Source organism: Hoplias malabaricus, chromosome 1 (genome assembly GCF_029633855.1).
Source record: "Hoplias malabaricus isolate fHopMal1 chromosome 1, fHopMal1.hap1, whole genome shotgun sequence".
NCBI classification, from domain to species: domain Eukaryota; kingdom Metazoa; phylum Chordata; class Actinopteri; order Characiformes; family Erythrinidae; genus Hoplias; species Hoplias malabaricus.
The window spans coordinates 79,144,468-79,152,342 of record NC_089800.1 but is presented as its reverse complement, the minus strand read 5'-3'; the positions used below and the strand labels follow the sequence as shown (position 1 = coordinate 79,152,342).

At 39.9% G+C, this 7,875-nt stretch overlaps 1 long non-coding RNA gene across 1 annotated transcript; it reads right to left on the bottom strand.

The window, feature by feature from the left end:
• Positions 1-812: 812 nt before the first annotated feature.
• LOC136674561 (uncharacterized) lies at positions 813-4,409 on the bottom strand. The gene is made up of 3 exons (XR_010796067.1): positions 4,148-4,409; positions 3,849-3,964; positions 813-1,071 (listed from the first exon to the last, which is right to left on the bottom strand). It is a non-coding gene; the product is annotated as an uncharacterized lncRNA (long non-coding RNA).
• Positions 4,410-7,875: the final 3,466 nt, after the last annotated feature.

Sequence of the window (7,875 nt, the reverse complement as noted above, 5' to 3'; positions counted from 1 at the left end):
GTTGTGGAAATCCTGCTTTGGAAATGTTCCCTGAAAGTGAAAAAAGTCATTTTTTCTTGATGTTTCCAGATTCATCTTTCCTCTGAATGCTACATTAACATGATATAGTTTTCTTGTTCTTTCTTATTCACTAATTGCAAGTTAGTAGAATGTATACACTATAACATTTATTGTGCACTGCAGTGGAGCATTTATTTTACATTTACATTTTACATTTATGCATTTGGCAGACGCTTTTATCCAAAGCGACTTACAAAAGAGAATCTAACATTCAAACTACAGCACAATTTATACAAAGTAGCTTACATTGACTGCAATATGCCAGGAAGTAATAAGTGCATTAAAGAAAGACTTTCAGTGCAAGAGATACTCTCGGAAGAGCTGGGTTTTCAAGGATTTCTTGAATGCGGAGAGGGTTTCTGTTGCTCTGATAGTGCTTGGAAGCTCGTTCCACCAGCGTGGTACCAGAGATGAGAATAGCCTCGACTGACCTGTACGGGGGGTTGGCCGTGTTAGTTGGCGCTCCTTTGAGGAACGGAGAGGGCGGGCGCTAGCGTATGGTTTTAAGAGTCTATTGAGGTGGATGGGAGCAGAACCAGTGAATACTCTGAAGGCCATCATTAGTGATTTAAATTTGATGCGAGCAGCTAAGGGTAGCCAATGCAGCTCAACTAATAGGGGTGTGACGTGCTCTTTTAGGCTGGTTGAAACCAGGCGTGCTGCATTTTGTTGTGTTGTTTTTTTTTTGTTTTTTTTTGCACCTTGTGTCACCAGTGCAGTTGAGATTTTATTTCAAATAATGGTCCTATTAACATTCCATTAATTTTTCTCAGTATATTTATGTGAATCCCCTTAACAGGCCTCAAACTTTACCATTTGGAAAAAAAAAAAAAAAACTTTCTCCAAATCACTCTGATTTACTCTGTGTGGTCTATTTTAATAATGAATCTAAGCTGCTTTGATAAAGATATACTGAGGCAAAATCAGTGTAAGCTTAATGAATTTTACAATGTTTATTATTATCATCAACACCAAAAAACAAACTTTTTAGGGGGTCTCCTTATGCTCCACCTGCAAAGTAAACAAACAGATTTATTAAGTATTTCTTTGTATATATCAGTTCATATAAAGCATTGTTTCAATCTACGCAAGCCATTTGGTGCAGCTAAAACACAGCATTCAGTTATACACAGTTATACAGCAGTTTTTGACACATACCGCACTACACATCTATCTCTACCCACCTGACAAGTGAGCGAGAGAGGGGGAGAAATAGAGGAGAGGAAAGAAAGGTAAATTAAACTAGCTAACATTATTTTAACTTGTGCTTTATCACAGCCAGGCTGCTGTGAGGCATACAGAGGAAAATTACCTGTGACAGTGAAATTTGTAGTTGTACAAAATAGTCACACTGTGTGTATCAGTAAATTTGAAGTCACAGAGAAAATCACTTCAGGAGTTGCAAACCTATAGATATCTTTTCCTTTTCCACAAGTACAGCTTAACATTAACACCTTCACAAACTCTTCACTGCAGCTGCACAAATCCAATTCTACACACACAAGTAAAAAAATATCATACGCTCACAGTTCTGCTACAGTTAAAGCGGTAAATATGGTGCAAAACACATTCGCATACTGATAAAACTTGCACATTCGCAAACCAACATGTGAACATACAAGTCTCAAATGTTGTCTTCTTCACTCACACGTGACTACTTCCACGTGCTCTCACTTCTGCACCAAATATATCAGATGGAGCGTGGTGCAAAACTAATTCGTGCATCTGTAGAGCTATGGGTCGGCATTGTTCAGAGATCAGTAAACCCCTCTGACCAATCAGAGCAGCTTGTTGGACAGGTGTCATGCTATTGGCTGATGTCTCCTGGTTCAGTGATTGAGCGACTCCTACGAAAACCTGCTCCAGAAAACAAACATGGAGGACAGAGGGTCCGTGCAGTTCTTGGAACAGGGAAAAGGGAAAATAAGGAATGACTTTTTATCACATCTCTGATGGTAAACATAAATAAAACCGGAAATGTGCCAGTATTTAAGACTCGTAGTCGCAAATTTGAGCAGATGTAGTCATTGACTTTCTACAGGTGTGTAACTCGCACTGCACAGATTCACATGTTGGTTTGCGAATGTGCAGGTTTTATACGAATGTGTGAATTATGGAGAGAGATTAGTCTCATAATACTTTACAAATGTGTAAATGTTAATCCACAAATTAAACATAAGTCACAAATATGTTTCACTGTTTACAAATGAACTCATCCCAATCTGTGTCTCACAGACTGCAATTTGTACAAATACAGTTACATTAATAAATACATGTTTTTGTTTTTCAGATATATCACACTTTTATGCAAAAATAAATACATTTGTTTAAATTTACATTGCAAGTATTTGTAAAGTCGAAGTCTCGAATTTAAAAGGTTTTTGTAAATTGTTGAATCTGCGTTTGTGAATCGAGTCACTCACGTATTTTCCGTGACGTGCATTTGTTCATTTCCTCTCGCGGGTTTTTGGATTTTGAGAATTTCCTTTCGCATTTCACCCGATCCACATACAAATGCAGCCTGATCCACAAATGTGGCCAGCAGGCGAACAAGCCACCGCTAGGTGTCACTGTTGTTTCCCCCAGTGTCTCTAAAGATCTCAAGCTCACCAAAAGGAAAATTATTACCCTACTGCAGAAATACAGCATATTTATCTTGTCTGCACCTAAACCAATATCTTACAATGTAGAAACTAGTCTCATGTACCTCTCTTAGTGGCCTTTTACCCTAACCAAACAGGAAAAAAACTTTTGTTATGATGTATTTTTTCCAGATTTCACTAGTTTATTTCTGGTGTTTACACATGTTTATAAACCAGCATTGTCCTTTAAAATGCCAGAGTCGTTGGGAGGCGGGAGCTTCACCTTGATTGGCTGTAAGCAAGGCAACCTCCCTCACACCCCTTCCTGTATTTAAATGGCATCAGTGGGGGAAATGCATCTAGTAAAAGAAATGTAAGCTTTGAAAACCTGTTTATTGCCTTGACCATTGTTTGTTGAACTTTGAGTCATCTCTCACAGCGTCTGGGTCTGTTACTCGCTGAAAACAAATGCGTTCTGCTGAAATATGGGTCTGTGTTGGTCCCTCCCTCCTTGTGTGCGCATAACTCTGCCCGACTGTTCTACAGACTTGATTGACGTGTCGTTGGAAAGCTGAGACTAAGCTACACGACTGTATGTTTCTCACGAGCTCAGATCTCATCCTCATCTTTCAATGTGTACCTTATCTCAAACATTGATGTAAAACGCGTATGTCCTCATAATCATGTGAGTCTGCCCGTTCGACTGATGTATGTACACATTATACACATTAATGCAAATGTGGGTCCATGAAAATTTTGAATATCTATACTGTAGCTAACTAATATTTACTCATAACAACTGTCCTGGCAAGGTAGCTATACTTCGACAAAAATATTTATCAAATGGAATTACATATGAGCAAAATCAATGAAAAACAGAGACTTGACGCTTCAATTTTGTACACTTTGGACCTGTAATACTTAAGATATACCGGTGGATATAAACAGTGTGTTTTTTTGCTATGTGGCTTGTTAGCACACAAATATTTTTTTACCTTATGACTAATGCAGTTAGCTAGCGAGATAGCTAGCTAAAGTTAGCTAACAGTAAATAGCCGTTAAATTATGCTTGCTCTTAAACTAAATTCAATTATCTAAAATATACTACATCCATGGGATGTATTTATAAAATGCTCTACAAACCTCGCACAAATCTCATAAAGAGGTAATAACATCAAAAACATTATTTTATTCCTCACTTCTTACCTTGCCTTTAGAGGGTCCCATCTTGAAAGAACCGGACAAAACTGGCTCCATCCGGATAAAACTGGTTTCTCTAACCGCCAAATCTCTGTAACCTTGGCAACAGTATGCAAAATGGCCTGCCAGGTGCAAAATGTGTTATTTCTCCTAACAGCAGTTTTTATTACATTTCAGTTGGGAAAATTTAGGAAAAAGTAAAAGATAAAAAGTAATAGATTATCTTAAATATATTATTGAATTAAATGAGACAAAAATGTATGTAGTTGAACACAATAAATTCATCCACATCTTTCAATGTGTACCTTATCTCTGAGACATTTTAAAGCACGGCCCGTTTTTTTCCCCCAGAGCTCAGTGAGCTACACAGAGATGGAGCTGCCGAATTGGGAGCTGTTTTTAACTGCTCGGACTTCTCACCACTCCTGGACCGGTTCTACATCTTCCTACTAGCACCAGAGATCCAGAAATTTCCCTAGAGATGTCTTGAGTACTGAGCGCGCCCCAACTAAAGTTTTGTTTGGTTGCATTAAGCAAGTGAATTGGCTGTTGATGTTTTGAGCCTCACCGTACACAAGCCACGATTCAGGCGTGCAACGTTTTTGTCAGTTTACATTCGCTGTGTGTGTGCCTCAGTTTACAATGTGCCTCAGTTTCAGCCAATCAGAAACGCCAAATGACAAAGGTCATTTCTGATTGGATGGCTTGACCGCCAAGTGGGAGGGACATAAAGGCCGAAGACCAGTAAATAACTTTCTAAAGGAAGCTTAATACTGCAGTTCAAAAGCTTTTCATGTAGAGAGAGGAAGGCAGGTTTAAATCAATCCACCTGAGCAACCCTCCTGAGTTTTACACACACACACACACACACACAAACACACACACAAACACTGAACAAATAGGTTTTAACTCAGAAAAAAAATTACAGAAAGATTTCACTGACCAGGAGGGTTCAGTTCACCCTTCTTTCGTTCCCCTGTATGTTATTAAGGCTACATGCATTGCCAATATTTAGGGCAAAATAACTGAAATACTCTTTTGCTATACCTAAATTGTGAAGCATATTTAAATCAAATACACACTAATATATGCAGGTGTACGTTACTACATTACAGAGTTATAGCCAACAGATTTCTGAATAGCTAACCGCAAGCTAACTTTATTTCAGTATTAAGTTTCCTTTAGAAAGTTATTTAGATTTAAGAATTACACAATCAGCTAGCCCTGTATGTTGAAAACTACCTATCTAGATAGCATTTGCAGTACTTTCTATTGCTAAAGTAGTTTATTTGCAGTACCATTTACTGTTGTTGCTAGCACTAATTTACACTATGTACATTGTTTTTAGCACATCAGCTAGTTGCTGACTCAGCGTGCAGGACAGGAGAGCAAAATGTGTAGGTTGTAGTGTGCGTTCAAGAATCCTCCGTGCTCACTTAAAATATCCAAGCGCACTCGCAAAAACCTTCTTGCTCAAAATATACGCACGCGTGCAGAATTGTGGCACAAAAATAACTCCATATGGGTGAGGCCGCGCAGACACCCCCCCCCCCCCGCTCCTGTCTTTTGCTTCGGCACCTGCACGTGGTGAAGACTAGCGGTATCTGTATCAATATTGGCAATACTGGCCTTGTATTTACTTGGTATCGGATCGATACCAAAACTCCCAGTATCGCCCACCTCTAGTGTCTGTGCGCGGGCATGTGTGGGCCCACTGTTCAGATAGATAACAATACATGTGTACTTGTTTAGAGCCGTGAACTTGGTTTAGAGGTTTTATAGCACTGTTAACTAGTACATTGTATGAATATACAATACCTTTTGATATTGGGACAATAGTATTCATTTATATGCGTATTTACTTTTCTATTTAAAACTCTGATATCCACGTCTAACTCATATTACGTTTAGAGTAAAATTGGATAAAAATATGTTTTTGTGGCTTTGGTGTTCTCATTTGACAAATCTTATACACACACACACACACACATCTATCTATCTATCTATCTATATTAGTAGTGGGGTGTGTGGGGAAAAAGAACGAGAGAGATAAAGTAGTTTTTTATTTTATTTTTTATTTGGCATACTAAGAGTTAAGAGGATATAAACGTGTGTTTTTGGAGTGTGGGAGGAAACCGGAGCCCCCGGAGGAAACCCACGCGGACACGGGGAGAACACACCAACTCCTCACAGACAGTCACCCGGAGCGGGAATCAAACCCACAACTTCTAGGTCCCTGGAGCTGTGTGACTGCAACACTACCTGCTGCGCCACCGTGCCGCCCTTTAAGTTGCAAAGTAAAAAAAACAGTTTACACTCTGTTTACAGTGGGAGCTCGTTTTGAGCTTCTACCACTGCTGCCACCTCACTGTGGCGTGGAGGGAGCAGGAGCTACCCTCCTCTTGAAGAGGCGCGAAGCCCTTGTGTAAAGGCCCCGCACTCTCTTCTTGAAGGAGAGCCACACTCCAGAGACAGGACCAAAGCAGCCCACCACACTCACTGCCTCTTCAGGCTTCTCAGGCTCTGGCTGATCGACCTGGGAAGACTGAGACGTGAGGCTTACGGTCTCCGTGCTCGCCTCCACTTCCTCAGGAAGGCTACAGAGAAAATCCTGGATGCGGGTGTACGTCTGCATCCAGGGCAATTCCTTGTTTGCCACCTGCCCATCACTGCTTGGATGCGTGTTGTCATCCTCCAGACTGTAAACGGCTACAAATATCTGGTTAGTGATGGCCAGGGCGATCTCTGCGTTGATGTCCACGCAAGAGACCGAGGGTAACGCCCACTCTCCACGAAGGTTGGTGTCCAGAACAGTCTGGACTCTCTCCTGAATGGTTTCCCACAGGAGATCGTTTTCACAAGACATATTCCTACAAAGGTAAATAAAGACTTAATTAGTTATGAAAGACTTACTATAACTCACCTAACTCCACAGCAAGTATTAATAATAATAATGCAGTTATAATCAAAACATGGTTGTTATATTGCTAATTACAGTTTCAACACTTTTTTTTTATGAGTCTGTACTAAGTGAAGAAGTCAGAGATAAAGAGACACTTCAGTCTTACCAGGACATCTTCTCGCTTCAAATGAAAGAATGAGGGCACTCATGTGAACGCAGCCTTTTATAGGTGATGCTTCAGTGTAAGTGTGATGTCACTGGTGATGTCACAGTCGTAGCAGGTAGCAACCTGAAGGTTCCAGAATACACAAGAATGTGCGAGTAGCTTTTAGAATCTTTCACCTGGACACATTCCATAATTACGAAGTGTTGTACATGACTCTGTGCATCATCATGAGCTATAGAGCCATATGTCTAACCTTCAGTTACGTTTTGTCCCGGTCCCTTGTTTTCATGTAGATCGTAGTGTGAGTTCTCTGATTGGCTGTAAATGGCCAACATGTGACTGAATTTTTTCCACCTACTAATATTTTTACGTGTTGAGGCGAATGATTCTATAAGGTTTTGACTCAAACAGTGTGTCTTATCACAGCCCGTCTGTGCAATGGCTGCTGGCCTGACTCCAAAGTTGCACATTTAAGGTGGATGGAAACCAATTGAATTTGAAGCTATCTTTTAAAACCCAATTAAATCGATAATTTCAGAGACATTGATTCATAAATAAGTCATTTCACTTGATTATTTAAACATAGCACAAAAAGTAAGGAAATTTGTGATTGGTAGATTATTTGTTTGTTGTAACAATGCTTTTTGGCAATTAATCTTATACCGTTGAAAAGTCTGTTAATTACTCTTCAATTGTGTCACATTTGTAAGGAACATGCATTTGTGGGAGGAGCAGTAGAGCTGAGTATGTGGGTTGCGCCCATGAAAAATTAGCCAAATCCTCTTTTCCAGTGAAAGAATGCAGCAACGTGTCACATTAGGAGTCTGAGTGTGTACGTGGATGGTTTGTTGCACTGCATTTTGCCCTGCACGGGTCCGGATTGACTTCATGCAGACAAAAAAATAACAAAACTAGATTCGCATAGTGCTTGATAAGAGTTAAAAGAGCAGAGATGTTTGAAAAAT